The sequence below is a fragment of the Gossypium arboreum genome, chromosome 4, assembly GCF_025698485.1.
Source record: "Gossypium arboreum isolate Shixiya-1 chromosome 4, ASM2569848v2, whole genome shotgun sequence".
Taxonomy (NCBI): Eukaryota; Viridiplantae; Streptophyta; class Magnoliopsida; order Malvales; family Malvaceae; genus Gossypium; species Gossypium arboreum.
Window position 1 is genome coordinate 61,626,537 of NC_069073.1, and position 16,058 is coordinate 61,642,594.

Below are 16,058 nucleotides of genomic sequence, written 5' to 3' on the forward strand. Positions count from 1 at the left end.
AGTTGGACATGGAGGGAATTTTTTTGAAAGTTTAGTAGTAAGGGCATTTTGGTCATTTGTATATTAAATGAAATAAAATGGGAAAAATAACACAAAATTGGTTATCATCTTCATTAGTTGCTTCCAAAAATTTCTTTCCTCCATAGCTAGGGTTTCTTCAACTTTCAAGCTTCATAGTAAGTGATTTCAAGCCCCGTTTTTAATGTTCTTCACATTTTTGAAATCCTCGTAGCTCGGTTTACTTATTTCTACCATTATTTCGAGTTAGGGTTTATGTTTAAAAATTTACCCATGAATGATACGCATGTATTTTGTTGTTTGATGGTAGAATATGAATGTTTGAAGTTAGGAGAATGATCTTTTCTAAGCGATTTTTAACGAAAATGAGCAAAACGGCATAATCGATAAAAATACCTATTGTTCATAACTATGTGTTAGAGTGAGAATCTGATGTTGCCATAGAAGAGAAAAATGATCAGTAGGTCATTAAACATAAGAATAAGTGCTGAAATTAAATTTTTGAGCCTTGGGGCAAAATCATAATTTTGTAAAAGTTAGGGGGCAAAAATGTAATTTTTGTATAATGTGATTTTTGGATTAAAATAAATAGTTCGAGTGTTAAATGAGCTAAATATGTTGTTATAGATCAAGAAAGGCTTGGAATCGACCTCGAACGGGAGAAGGAGAAAGTTTTGGACTAAATTGCAAAATTCTCATATTTTGCACCGAGGTAAGTTTGTATGTAAATAATACATTAATTTCATTTACATTCTTATATTTCAGCCTATTATATATATATACTAGCTGATGTTGAAGTATAAATTGACTATTGGAAGAATGGAAATAAGTAATAGAGAGAGAGATCCCGGTTGAACATTCGAAAAGATCGGATAAAATAGAGGGAGCGTAACTAGGTCACATGTATGGTGCCGAGTGCACATCATGTGTACAAGAAAGCTACGAGATACTATGTAGTAGCTAGGTCACATGTGTGATACGGGATGTATCCCATGTAGACAAGAGAGCTACGTGAGAGATAAATGTAGCTAGGTCGCATGCGTGATTCCAAGTGAAGGATACCATGTAGACAAGAGAGCTACGAGACAAATCGGCTAGGTCGCATGAGTGGTACTAAGTGTTCACCATGTGTACAATAGAGCCGAACTAAATGAAATATGATGGTGGGGGCTGTGTGCTGAAACCATCAAGTATCGAGGATTAATCCGAATTGTTCATCGGGATGGTTTTGTGGTGACATTGTAGTCATGGACCTACACTTGTGATGTATGAAATGTGGTGAAAATGATTTGTGGTATATATATATGTAAGTTAAAATAAGGTTAGTATAAAGAATGTGTGAAAGAGTGAAATTAGCATTAAAACTATTTTGGATAGTAGTAGTGACGTGATTTTGAAAATTCACCAAAAATAGAAGGAATTTAATTAGAGGTTTAATGAGATGTGAAATTAATTCTTAATGAGTCTATTTTCATATAAAAGAAACAAAGAAAGCAAAGAAATTCTATATTTTGAGATATTTATAATTGTGTGTGACTTGCTCAGGATGACTATGTGATCCCCTATTCCAACTTTGAAAAATCATTAAAAAGTGTACAAAACAAATTAAGAAATATAGTTTACATTCATAAATTAATTATTGAGTCTAGTTTTAAATGAAACAGGTTTCATGGTTATTTGAATTGTGTACTGAGAGAAATTCTATTCGTAGTGAACAGAGGTCAGATCAGTTGAGCTGTGTAACAGGGGAAACTTTAACTAATAAACTGTACTAATTTGCTGAACCAAAAATTCTAGAAAAAAAATTAGTAATAAGTTTTATAAGTCTAGATTCAGATAAATTTTACGGATTTGAATTTCGAGTTTCTTAACTCGAGTTATGATTTATTTAGTGATCATGACACAGGAGGGACAGCTTGATCAAATTGGAGTAAACAATAAAATTAAAAATATGATATAATTGAGTTATGTTGTAAACATATTAGATTGCTTATTTGTTATTTATATACTTACTTACTAAGCTATAAGCTTACTTTCTTTTCTCTCCTTTGTCTTATAGTGTCATCCATTAGCACGAGAGTTAGAGATCGTAGAAGATCCGCCGCACTATCAATACTCTTGGTATCTGAACTCAACATTTTGAAATATGGCATGTATAGCAGACTTAGTTATTTTGTTACGTGTCATAATTGTTTAGGTTTAAATTACTACTTATAGTATCAAACTAATCATTTTGTACGAAGCCTTTCAAATTGGTTTGTATTGTTAATGGCATATGTTATAGTGATCCATGATCAAATTGCGCCATATTTTTGTTGGGTTTTATTTAATAGTATATACTATAATTTGTTAATACCTCGTACCCTGTTCCGGCGACGGATACGGGTAAGGGGTGTTACAAAAACAATGAACTTATTCAGAAAATTTTGCAAGAAGCACATAACAGCCGTCTGTCAATTCACTCGGGAAGTACCAAGATGTACAACAATTTGAAGAAAATGTACTGATGGAACGACATGAAAAGAGATATTTCTGAATTTGTGTCGAAATGCCTAGTATGTCAGCAAGTTAAAACTAAACATCAAGTGCCTTCAGGTTTGCTACAGCCTGTGATGGTCCCCGAATAGAAGTGGGATAGAGTTACTATGGATTTTGTGACAGGATTGCCATTGACTCCGAAGAAGAAAGATGTCGTATGGGTCGTGATAGATAAGTTGACGAAGTCGACTCATTTTTATTCCAGTGAGGACAGATTACTCCCTCAATAGATTGGCTGACTTGTACATTTCTGAGATTGTAAGATTGCATGGGGTACCCCTATCGATTATTTCAGACAGAGACCTGAGGTTTACTTTGAGATTCTGGAAGAAATTACAAGAAGCCTTGGGCGACGGTTAAGCTTTAGTATGACTTTTCACCCTCGAGACATGATGGTCGATCGGCGGATGATTCAAATTCTTGAGGATATGTTGCGATGTTGCATCCTTGAATTTTAGGGTAGCTGGGAAAAATATTTGCCCCTAGTAGAATTCGACTACAACAACAGTTTTCAGACGAGTTTGGAGATGGCACCTTATGAGGCCTTGTAACACCCCAAACCCGGCCCAGACGTTATGGCCGAATCTGACGTGCCACATTGGAGTTGAAAACCCACGTTCCGTTTTAGTGTTTTAAAACCATACATTTTATTGAGTTAACAAAGTGTATGGAAGCTGGGCACCAGGTAGGTATCCGAGACAGAGGAGGTGAGCCATGAAGGCTTCTTAAGTACCAAGCTCTTTTTGTTGGATCCAATCCTAGACATGCCCACAACCATAGCCACACTTTGTTATATCGAGTTTAAATTTGTTTAAGTGGACGTCTTTGATAAATCGATTAATCGTGGTGTTGAGATATTTTGAAAACAAGTATCATTTTGAAAACACGTCCTAAGTCTAGCCCATTTGAATAATTATTAACCAATTTTTAAAGTTATTAAAATTAAAATAATTCCGAAAAGAAATAAAAGGAAAGTTAAAATTGGCCTTATTACAACCCAAAAATAAATAATAATTAAAGGAAATTAAATGAAAACCAACACTTATTTAAAAGTCCAAAGACAATCACCGTGGCCACTCTGAATCCCTCCTACCAAGTCCCCACATCAAGGCTCACCGCAAGGTTAAGGAAAGGGGGTGAGTTTGAAACTCGAGTGCAACAAGCCCTTTCGAGCCCAAAACAATAACGGCTGTTGGGTCTAAGCCCAAATCCAATCTCAATCATGCATCGGGTCGTAGCCCTTTTCATATTTCATATTTCATAATCTTGGGTCAAGCCTTTTCATATTTCATATTCTTGGGCGAAGCCTTTTGATATTTCATATTATCAGAAATGTATGGCCCTTAGGCCCATTTCAATGTCACATATAATTTCAATGAAAGAATGCAACCCATTTGGGAGACTACTCAACCCACCATCCGCTACTCTCCACCGTACCAACCAACACACCATGTGGGGATTAACTCGACCCACCCGCCAAACTCTCCAATTGGCAAAGATAGTTGCTTTATCATATAACCGGAGGCCTAGCCTCTTTTAATAATCAGGGCAAAAGCCCTTTCAATAAGCGGGGCATAAGCCCTTTTATAAGCTGGGCATAAGCCCTTTTGATAATCAGGGCATAAGCCCTTTTCACTTCCTCCATCCATATAAAAACCCAACCCAATGCATTTATGATTACCTCATGTGCATATCATACATATCATGTGCATAGCATACATTTCATGTGCATATCATACATACCATATTTATCAAAATCCCATGTATTAAAATCATACATAAACCCTAGGGGTATAATGGTCATTTTTACCTAGGGGCAAAACGGTCATTTTCATGTTATATGGGTAATCTCGTAATTTTACCAAAAATTAGGGTTTCCATGTCCATTAATGGTTACAAACAATTCATAGGTGCAAACAGTGATCCTGGCCCATTTTTAGCAAAATCGAGTTATTGGGCCAAAAACCCCTAATGGGCCCTACTTAGCCAATTTCGTCATCTAGGCCCATTTAGCCTAGATTCCATAACGGTTTTAACAGTCTTATCATGCAATTTAACAGATTTCCGTTTTCTACCAATTTTACCCAAATAGGCCGAAAGCCCAATGGGCCCCACTTGACCCCCGAGGCCCAACTTACCAAGAACGCCAAAATCACATTCTTACCGTTTCCATCGTTCTCGATCACCATCTCATCGATTCTAACTAACTAGTGAGCGTTAAGCTTGCTCACAAGTCCTCGAAATGCCGAAATTTGGCATTTAAACTTTTCGCATTTTATCGCTTTAAGCTATGAAAGGGTTCATTACACACGATTTGCGATATTCCTTGACGAGATCTCCTATGCGATTTCTCCTATAATCAACCACTTATAGATTAGACCATGTTAATATTAAACCAAATAAAAACTACCTATTATCATCACTTACACATTCGCCACCATCCACAATGGCCCTTGGGTTCATACCTTTGCGAAGTTGATGACTAGATTTAGTCACTCCGATGATCCAAGCTTTTCACACACTCCTCGATCGGTAGCCTTTAATCCTCACTAGCACCAACAAACCAAATAACACCAAAACCCTTTTAGCCTTAGTCGACGGAGGGTTTTCACTTTTCTTAAACCACAAGATACAAATGGAAAGAAGGTTCGAATACTTACCAAGAGATCTACTCGTTGAAGAACGTTCCAAATACCTTCCTACCCCATATCATTGTGAATCCAACTTAAACATGCGTGAAAATAGATCTAAATATTAATTCCGAATCACTAAAGTATGAAGCTTTCACTTTTCAAAGAAATATTAATCTAAGCTATTACGGCGTTAGTACACACATTACGGGTTGAAGTTGAAACGTTTCCAAAGTCAATCACCTCGATAACCACCACATCACTCAAACTTAACTAATCCAATATTAATATATGTAAATCCTAAGCACATCACCATACGGAACATAAGGGCATATTCGTCATTTTACCATACAGGGGTATCACGGTCACTTTACCCTACAGGGGCTTTACGGTCACTTTACCTAATAGGGGTATTTTCGTCATTTCATCCTACAAGGGTGTTTTGGTAAATCTACAAACTAAGGGTATTTCAGTAATTTTGTAAACCAATGGTATTTCTATAATTTTTAGAAAGTCAAGGGTATTTCTGTAACTTTGTAAATCAGGGGTATTTTGGTAATTTTACAAATTGAGGGTTTTTCGGTAATTTCACAAACCAAAGGTATTTTAGTAATTTTGTAAATCGAGGGTAAAACAGTAATTCTATAAATCAAGGGTAAAACAGTAATTCTATAAATCAAGGGTAAAATAGTAATTCTATAAATCAAGGGTAAAACAGTAATTCAGTAAATCGAGGGTAAAACGGTAATTCTGTAAGTCGAGGATAAAACGATAATTATGTAATCAGGGGTAAAACGATAATTATGTAATCAGGGGTAAAACGATAATTATGTAAATTAGGGGTAAAACGGTAATTATGTAAATTGGGGTAAAACGGTAATTTTACAAATCGAGGGTAAAACGATAATTCTATAAATTGAGGGTACTTTGGTAATTTTACAAGTCGAGGGTATTTCAATAATTTTACAGGTCGAGGGTATTTCAGTAATTTCACAAATTAGGGGTATTTTGGTAATTTTACAAACTAGGGGTATTTTGATAATTTTACAAACTAGGGGTATTTTGGTAATTTTACAAACTAGGGGTATTTTGGTAATTTTATAAACCAAGGGTATTTTAGTAATTTTACAAAGCAGGGTATTTTGGTAATTTTGTAAACCAAAGTATTTTAAACATGGATAACAATACTAATGGCTCTAAAGCCCATTCTCGGCCCAAATAGGCCCACACGCTCGTGTGGCCCTTTTAGCCCAAATCTAGCCACAAATATTAGATTCACCTAGCCTAGCCCAAATTTACTACACAATCAAACAACTTATCCAATTGGGCTTGTAGGCCCATTAGGCCCACATGACCCCTTTCGACCCATCGCGGCCCGAAGTAGCCATCCTACAGCTAGAGTAGTAAGAAATACACACCTGATAGGAGACTGGAGTTAATCCACACTCTGAGCACCCTTAGCCGACACCCAACCCAAACGAGCACACCATACAGCGAAAGGGATCAGCCAAGAAAGGTACCTCTACTCTCCTCATGGTTCTCTCTATTTAAAGCCAGCTTCGCATCCACTCTTATGTTAGCTTCCCGATGTGGGATCCCTCTAACATTAGAGTTTAAATTCAACACCAACTCTTGCCGCCTGTTAGCAAAATAAATGCTCCTTGCTTGCCATGGGATTCAACCTATGCCTCCCTTAAATGCTCCACACGCTACTTGCCACTAAGCCACAAGGCTTTTTGTGTCATATTTTATCCCCAATTAATTATAAGGTCTAAAGGCCAAAGTCCGAGTTCCTTTAAAAAAAACAAAATAAATTGCAAGAGCCAAGGCTTGAACCAGGCTCCCATACAACCTTAATGACACCACAACCACTAGACTACAAGCTTCCTTGTGTCATTTATTTAACATAATAATTTAAAACCCTCATCCAAGCATCCGGTTTTTTTCACTTAATACCAAAATTTTTTGCTAAAGCCCAAGTTTGAACCCAAGATTTCTTTAACACTTCACAAAGCCATTAACCACTAAAGCAAACATTTAATTGTGTCATTTCATTGCACAATTAAATACCTATATAAAACCTCCTTACGAACCCACACTCAAGGCCCAATACTTCTAAGCCCAAATTCGGGGTGTTACAGGCCTTGTATGGCAGGAAGTGCCAAACTCTATTGTATTGGACAGAACTTAAGGAAAATCAGATTCACGGAGTTGATTTGATTAAAGAAACTAAAGAGAAAGTTAAAGTGATACGAGACTGTTTAAAAGCGGTATCGGATAGGCAAAAGTCATATGCTGATCCGAAAAGAAAGGAAATTGAGTTTCAAGTTGGAGATAGAGTATTCTTGAAAGTTTCTCCATAGAAAAAGGTGTTGAGCTTTAGCCAGAAAGGCAAACTGAGTCCGCGATTTATCGGACCGTACGAGATCTATGAAAAAGTTGGAATGTTAGCTTATCGCTTGGCATTGCCACCTGAACTGGAAAGGATTCGCGATGTGTTTCACGTATCTATTTTAAAATGATACCGATCAGACCCTTCTCACGTGATTTCACCGACTAAGATTGAAATTCGACCAGACATGACCTATGGAAAGGAACCAGTCAAGATATTGGCTCAAGAGATTAAACAGCTGAGGAATAAAGATGTGGCCTTAGTAAAAGTTTTATGGCATCGACATGGTGTAGAAGAGGCTACATGGGAACCAGAAGAAACCATGAGAAGCCAATATCTGAATCTGTTCACTGGTAAGACTTTCGAGGATGAAAGTCCCTAAGGGGGGAGAAATGTAACACCCAAAATAGGGCCTAGTCGGAATAGTGGTTTCGGGACCACAAATTTGACATCAAAATATTTATTTTATGATTATTATGAGGCTTAGAATATGAAAATATGCATGTGTTAAAGTTTCATGAAGGAATTCTTTGAGTAAGTGCCCAATTTGGGACTAAATTAAATAAATTGCAAAACTTGGATTCTAGAAGCAATTTGTATCAAGTTGCTTTGGGTTATAAATTAGAAGGTCTTGGAGAGCAATTTGCCCAATTTCTAAATTTTTGGACAAAAATAGGCTTGCATGGATGAAATTTCAAAGAAAGAGCCTAAGGACATTTTGGTCATTTGGCATTTAAGTGAAATAAAATGGGAAAAATGAACCAAAAATTAGCTAGGCTTGAGTGAGGTAGAAATTGCATGTGTTTCATTATACGAGCCTAGGGAATTGTAAAATTATCAAAGGTTAGGGGCAAAACGGTCATTTGGACCGGGGGTGAGAATTAGACTTGTGATGTATAATGTGGGGTATTAATGATATAATTTTGTTGTTATAGACCCCGAGGAACAAATTCCGGAGGTCGATCGAGGTAAACGCAAGGTTTTGGAATAACTGAAACACAACTCCGAAACAATTGGCAATAAGATGATGGGAATTCCATCGAGATTTCCTAGAAACTCAACGAGATTAATAAGATGTATGTCAATAAGATGATGAATAATGAGCTCACCTCCATAAATTACATGATGCTTTGTTATGTGACTAACTCATTGATTGAGTACATGTGATAGGGAATCATTTCATGATTGATGATTTCATGATTTAAGTATGGATGTATGATAATTACTCGGTAAGTTTACTTTCCAGTTATTCGAGCTTACTAAGCATGTAAATGCTTACCCCTCTCTTTTTCCCTATTTCATGGAGCTCGAGGACTCATAAAGACTGGAAGACGATTGGAGAGTCGACACACTATCAACTAGTCAAGCTTTGGTATAAAGACATTCTTATTTTGTTCAATGGCATGTGTAGGATTTTTGTGTATTTTGTTATATGTGTCATTTGATTTTCCAAATGAAGGCATGTAAAAATATGTTCATCATTTTGTATATGGCCATGAAAATTTGGCTTAATTGAAGTAGGATATGACCTACGAATTTTTGTATGGTTTTATTTACAAGTGATGGGTTGTTACCAATTGGTGATGAGTTACATGAACGGGCCAATTTCTAACATATATATAACATCAGATATGTACATTACCTATATGGCCGAATATACATGGTCACACATATGCAAATAATTAAGAATCATTTCTTTGATGTTCAAATTATTTAGGAACAAGACCGAATATACATACTAATCTCACATATATTTTCCATTTCTAACATACATGATTTTAAACAAATATTCAAAGTACTCATTTACCTTATCTCACATGGGTAACAAGTTAGCTCATACCTGGCCATTTAGCTCATTTTACTTATTCGAACACAACTTATCCTTGCCCGATGAACCATTCGAAATTAGATAAGACACTCGGATAATCACACATATATCATACAATGTCAACGTCCCAAACGTGGTCTTACATGTAATCACAAATCGATGCCACTGTCCCAGACAGGGTCTTACTCGCACACATATATCGAAATCTTATATCGATGCCATGGTCTTACTCACACACATATATTGGAATCCTATGTCAAGACATATGTATCCTAACTATTCCTAAGGTTCATACGGGGCTTTCAAACGTCGTAACTCGGTCAAAACGAATTCAGAAACATTGTAATAAAACCTATTTATATTCGGCTATAGCATATAATAATTCATACATATCAATTCAGCATATATACTTTGCATTTATTTAAAATTGAGTATGACTATTTGCTTATAAACTTACCTCGGACGATATAAAACGGAACGGGACAGCTAGTCGACAACTTTGGTTTTTCCCCGATCCAAATCTGATTTCTTTGGTTCTTGATCTAAACATATTCAAATTAAGCTTGATTGAGCTTGAGAAAGTGTTGAACGCTTGATTTCTCTTATTTATTTTCTTTATTTGTTATTTCGGTGGATGAACAAATGAAAATAATGTGTTTATTAACTTTGGTTTTATTTAATATAAGTTTATTAACTAAATTACCTATATAACCTTATTAATAGAACATAAAACTATTATAAACTATGGCCACTACCGTCCACCAATATTAAATATGGCCTACTTACAAGATAAATACTTCCTATTAAAAAGACAACAACAATTTGGTCCTCCCATATTAAACCATCAAATTTTCATCTTACGCGATTAAGTCCTTTTATTTAATCGGATACCTAAACGACAAAATTAAATCACAAAATTTTCACAGTTATAAATTCACACAAAATAAACACAGAAAATAATTTTAAAATATTTTTCTAACTCAGATTCATGGTCTCGAAACCACCTTTTCGATTAGGGTCTAAATCGAGCTGTTACAATGACTTTGCCTTCTTGCATTAAAACACATCCCAAACCGATCAATAAAGCATCACTGTAGATCACAAATTCTTTACCTGATTCGGGTTGTATCAATACTGGATCTTCAGTCAACAAAGTTTTCAATTGATCAAAGCTTTTCTGACACTTTTCAGACCACACAAATTTCACATCTTTCTGAAGCAGTTTTGTCAATGGAGTCACAATCATCGAAAAACCTTTTACAAATCTTCTATAATAACCAGCAAGTCCTAGAAAACTGCGGACTTTAGAGACATTCCTAGGAGGTTTCCAATCCAAAATAGCTGAAATTTTGCTCAAATCAACTCGAATACCAGATGCTAATACAATGTGACCCAGAAAACCAACTTCTCACAACCAGAATTCACATTTACTGAACTTCTCATATAACTGTTTATCTCATAGAATCTGTAGCAATAATCTCAGATGCTCGGATAGCATAGGCTCTGGCAGCTGTACGAGCCTCGAATATAACAGCTGTGTCTTTTGTCCCTCTCTGACTGCCACTTACATTACCCGTATTTCTTGGAGGTCTACCACGAGAAGCATTACCGCTTGGTCTCGAATTTTGCACACTTTCTTGCTCGACAAATTCAGGGCAATCACAGATAAAATGGTCTAATAATCCATAATTAAAACAAGCCCAATCATATAGTCTACAATTACCAGGATGTCTTTCACTATAATACTTGTACTCAGGACGATCAGATTTAGCATTTCTAATGCTAGCAACGAATGTGACTGGAGCTTTGTAGTTCGATTGCGATCTAGCACGATCTCTATTCTAATGTCCCACATTAGCCTTTAAATGGCTATTATCATCTCTGAACTTCTTTGATGTAGACTAAAAAGATCTACCCAATGATCTCTTTCGTATTTCTCTAGCTTCAAAATCAACTTTTCTTTTCTCTTTCTCGAGATCTTCAGCTTTACATGCTAATTCAACAAGCACTACAAATTCTTTAATTTCTATAATTCTGACTAATAGAAAAATATCTTCATTTAAGACATTCCCGAATCTTTTGCACATTATTGCCTCAGAAGATACACATTCACGAGCATATTGACTTAGCCTTACAAATTCCTGCTCGTATTCTGTGACAGACATACGGCCTTGTTTAATATCGAGAAACTCTTACGTTTTTGGTCGATGAATCTCTGACTGATGTATTTCTTTCAAAGTTCAGCTTGAAAGAAGTCCTAGGTGACTCGTTCACTTGGAACTATTGATATCAAAGTTTTCCACTAATGGTACGCCGTATCTCTCAGAAGCAAAACAACATATTTTATACATTCCTTGAGACTCAATGACAATTCATCAAACACTCTTATCATGTTCTCTAACCAAAACTCAGCTTTTCAGCATCATCGTTCATTGTAGCTTGGAACTCTTCAGCCCCATACTTTCTAATCTTATCTACCAGAGGCTTACATATCTGAACCGGGTTCACTAATGGCATAAAAAGAGCTTGTGGTGAATTAACCGGGGGTGGAGGTTGTTGTCCAACCAGATTGGTTCTAATATATTGACTAAACCAATCGTTCATCATCTGATAGAAGGCTTGTTTAGCCTCTCCATCATGCCTACTCATAACCGGTCTAAAATTGGGTGGTGTTGTTCCCTTGTGCAGGAGCAGGCGCATTGCTTTTGACATCATCCGCTATGGCTCGTTCGGGATCTATTTGCTATATAAAAGCACAGTTCAATGTTAGGATTCATCACACTATCGCAGTTCATAAATATGGCATGTATAGCTAGACTTACATACGCTATGTGTAATAGCCCGATTTAGGGCCTAGTTGGAATAGTGATTTCAGGACCACGAACCCAAAATCAGAGAATTTATTTTATTATTATTTAGATTTTATAGCATGTTTTTAAGAATGCATGAAAATTTGGTAAAGAAATTTTAGTCTTTGTGAGCCCAATTGTGAAAAAGGACTAAATCGCATAAAGTGCAAAAGTCTTGAATTGATAGATAAAGGTGTTAAATAGTTAGAGAACTAAAATTGGGGGCCTTTAAAATGAAAATAGACCCTTGGAAGATGGTGTGGCCGGCCATAGGTTCAAGAGGAGAAAAAATTGTCAAAATTAGGTGAGTTTTGGTCACCAATTTTGACTAGTTTTAATATTAAAATAAAGGCCACATCCTCTTTATTTTTCTTCTTCACCAATTTTTACTAGCCATAAGAGGGTTTTGAAGCTTGAAACTTTAAAAAACTTATCATCTCTAGAAGTAAGTGATTTTCATATCCTTTGTTGAAGATTTTTACATTTTTGAGACCCTTTAAGCATAAGCTTTCAAATGAGGGTACTATTTTACAAAATAGTTGAAAGTCTAGGGTTTTTCCATGAGATAATTTAGGGTGTTTTCTGAAATTTTATGGAAGAATATGAAACTTGGTGGTGTGATAAACAACTTTGGTGAAAGGATTTTCATGAAAATACCTAAAAAGGACTAGTTTGCATAAGTTGTAAAGTAGATGATAAATGTGTGATACAGTGGGAATTTGGAGTTGCTGTCAGATTAAAAAGGGTTCAACTAGGCTTAAGATGCAAAGAAATTCGATAAAAAATCAATTTTCGAGCCTATGGGTAAAATGGTCATTTTACCAAAAATGTGAATTTTCGATTGCTTAATCCTATTTAGTGACTAAATAAGTATATTTTGCTATTATAGATCAAGAATTACCAAGTCCGAACCTAGATCGGGGGAAAGCTAAACAAATCGGCTAAACCGTCTAGTTGCTACATTTTGAAATTCGAGGTAAGTTGTATGTAAATAATACGACCACATTGATAATGTATGTATTAAATTGTACTTGAATTTAATATAGCACGAATTGTTTGATTATGGAGTTGAGAAAGTATGATGATAATAGAGATAGTAGAGTTCTCGTTCGAACCTAGGAAATATATCAGAAATTCATGCCATGACATATGGGTTATTGTAGGCTAGTGTAAGACATGTCTGGGACATGCATCAGCCACATTATGAGAGCCAGTGTAAGACCATGTCTGGGACATGGCATCGGCATCGAGACAAGTGCTAGTGTAAGACATGTTTGGGATATTCATCGACCTCGAGACGTAAGCCAGTGTAAGACATGTCTGGGACATGCATCAGCTACGAGATGATAGTCAGTGTAATGAGATATGAGCTAGTGTAAGACCGTGTTCAGGACACGACATCGGCACCTTACCCGCGTTTGAGGCTTAATGAATATCTGATAGTGATCTGAATGGGTCAACGGTGAGTATTACGACGTTAAGTTAATGAGCTTGGTATAACCGTGTTGTGCGTGGTACATGTACCTATATGAAATGTATGAGTTATAAGCTCAATATATGCTATGATTTTTATATGGATAGTGATGAGTAAGTTATGCTTCCGCCTACTTGTATGCTATGAGTAGGTTAATGAATGGTAAAGTTCTTGTTGAATATTTATTTATATGCAACTTACTAAGCTTTATGCTTACTCCCTCTCCTTTCCTTTTTCTTATAGTGCCGCATATTTAGCTCAAGGATCAACGGAAGTCAGAGATATCGATCACACGATCAATCGAAGCTTTCGGTATTGTTTGATTCATATTTTTGAATATGGCATGTATAAAGAACTAGACTTATGTTTTGTGTTAATATTAATTTGGCCAAATGTGTTGGCTTGGGATAAATTCCTCATTTTGTATTAAGCCTCGAATGATGGCTAATATTCATTTTGATATATGTAATGGTGTTATGTTCATGGATGAGTAAACTGCACAAATGAAATGTTATCTATTGTGGCTAATTTTATAGCATGAAATAGTCTTGTATTGGTTGTGATGGTTATTGTGTAGGTTGTGTAAGTAAAGGTGGCAAGGAGGCTTGGTAAATAGCCTTATATTCTCCACACGGGTATACATACGGGCATATGTCTAGGCCGTGTGTGACACACGAACTACCCTACGGGCGTCTAGTATGGCCGTGTATCCCCTGCACGTAAAATTTGCAAGTCAGTATGCATGGTAGTAAACACACGGGCAGAGACACGGCCGTGTGTCTCAGCCGTGTGAGGGACACGGCCTATCACACGGGTGTGTGCCTTGGCTGTGTGACATTTTGAGGTTGCTGACATCAAAAATAGAATGTCCAGGTTTTTGCACACGGGCTAGGGCACGGACGTGTCATGGCCTTATGAAAGACACGGCCCAAGGACACAAGCGTGTGCCAGGCTATGTGAAAACTTCTGTAGGTATGTATTTAGAATTAATTCCACACGGGTGGAAGACACGGGTGTGTCCCTATATTGCTTAGGTCATATGAGACACACGGGCCATTAATACAGCCATATCGAAAAGGTCATAAGGGTGTGTTGCCCTTCCATACGAGCGTGTGCCCCTGTGTCAAGTGACATTTTCTCTAGATGGAAAGAGGACCCGAATTGGTCCTGAATGATTTCTAATATGTCTTTTGGGCCTCGTAAACCAATCTAAAGGATATGGTGATAAGTTTAAGAAAGTTCAAATTTAATCAGAGTTTCGGTAACTCGGAAATGTATAAAAGCATGAGTTTAAAGTTAGGTAACGCCTCGTACTCCGTCGCGGTGTAGAAAACAGGTATGGGGTGTTACACTATGGTAGTCCTAGAACCGACTAAACTATAGCTCTAATACCAATAAAATGTAACACCCCTAACCCATAACTGTCATCGGAATAGGTTAAGAGGCATTAACGGACTCGTAATTCAGATCAAAACAATCAAATATCAATTATCATTTCATTTCATTAAATAAAAGTCATTCATATTCAATATGAACTTAAACTGAGCATATAAAGTTTAAACCATGCATTCAAGATCAAAACGATAACATATGAAAGTTCCCAGACTTAGAAAAAGTTTCAACTTTTCAAAGGTCACACGCCCGTGTGAACGGGCCGTTGGCCTCACACGGTATTAGACACGCTCGTGTGTCTAAGCCATGGCGAAACAGGGCATACATACTGACTTGTCCACACGGCCACGAAACACGGCCGTGTGCCAGACCGTGTGAAAATTAGGGAGGCTACTAACTTGGTTACACGGTCAAACACACGCCCGTGTGCTAGCCTGTGTGCCACACATGACCAATAGACACGCCCGTGTGTCTAGGTTGTGTCAAAACTGAAGGGTATACTCACTTTAATTCGTAGGGTACCCTAGGGGACACACAGCTGTGTAACATGACCATGTGTCGCACACGGCTGAGACACACACCTGTGCCTCTACTCGTGTGGACAAAAATAGGCCATCTGAATAGCCAATTTGCCACCCTAATTTGGGTAAACCTACAAGCACAAAACCAAGCATATTTGCATACCAATTTCATCCAATCTCAATACCAAAACATACCTTATTCATAACTTAACATAATCAACAAATTCCACTCTCAATTCATCAATCAATTCATACGAAAACTTAAACTAAAATCATACCTAAACATATGATCAATAAATCACTCAATCAAATGCTCAAAACTTACCAAAACTTCTCAACATTGACCATTTCTTTTGGTCAACCAAAACATACCACAATTTTACATTAGCATCATATATCATATACCATTACCAAAT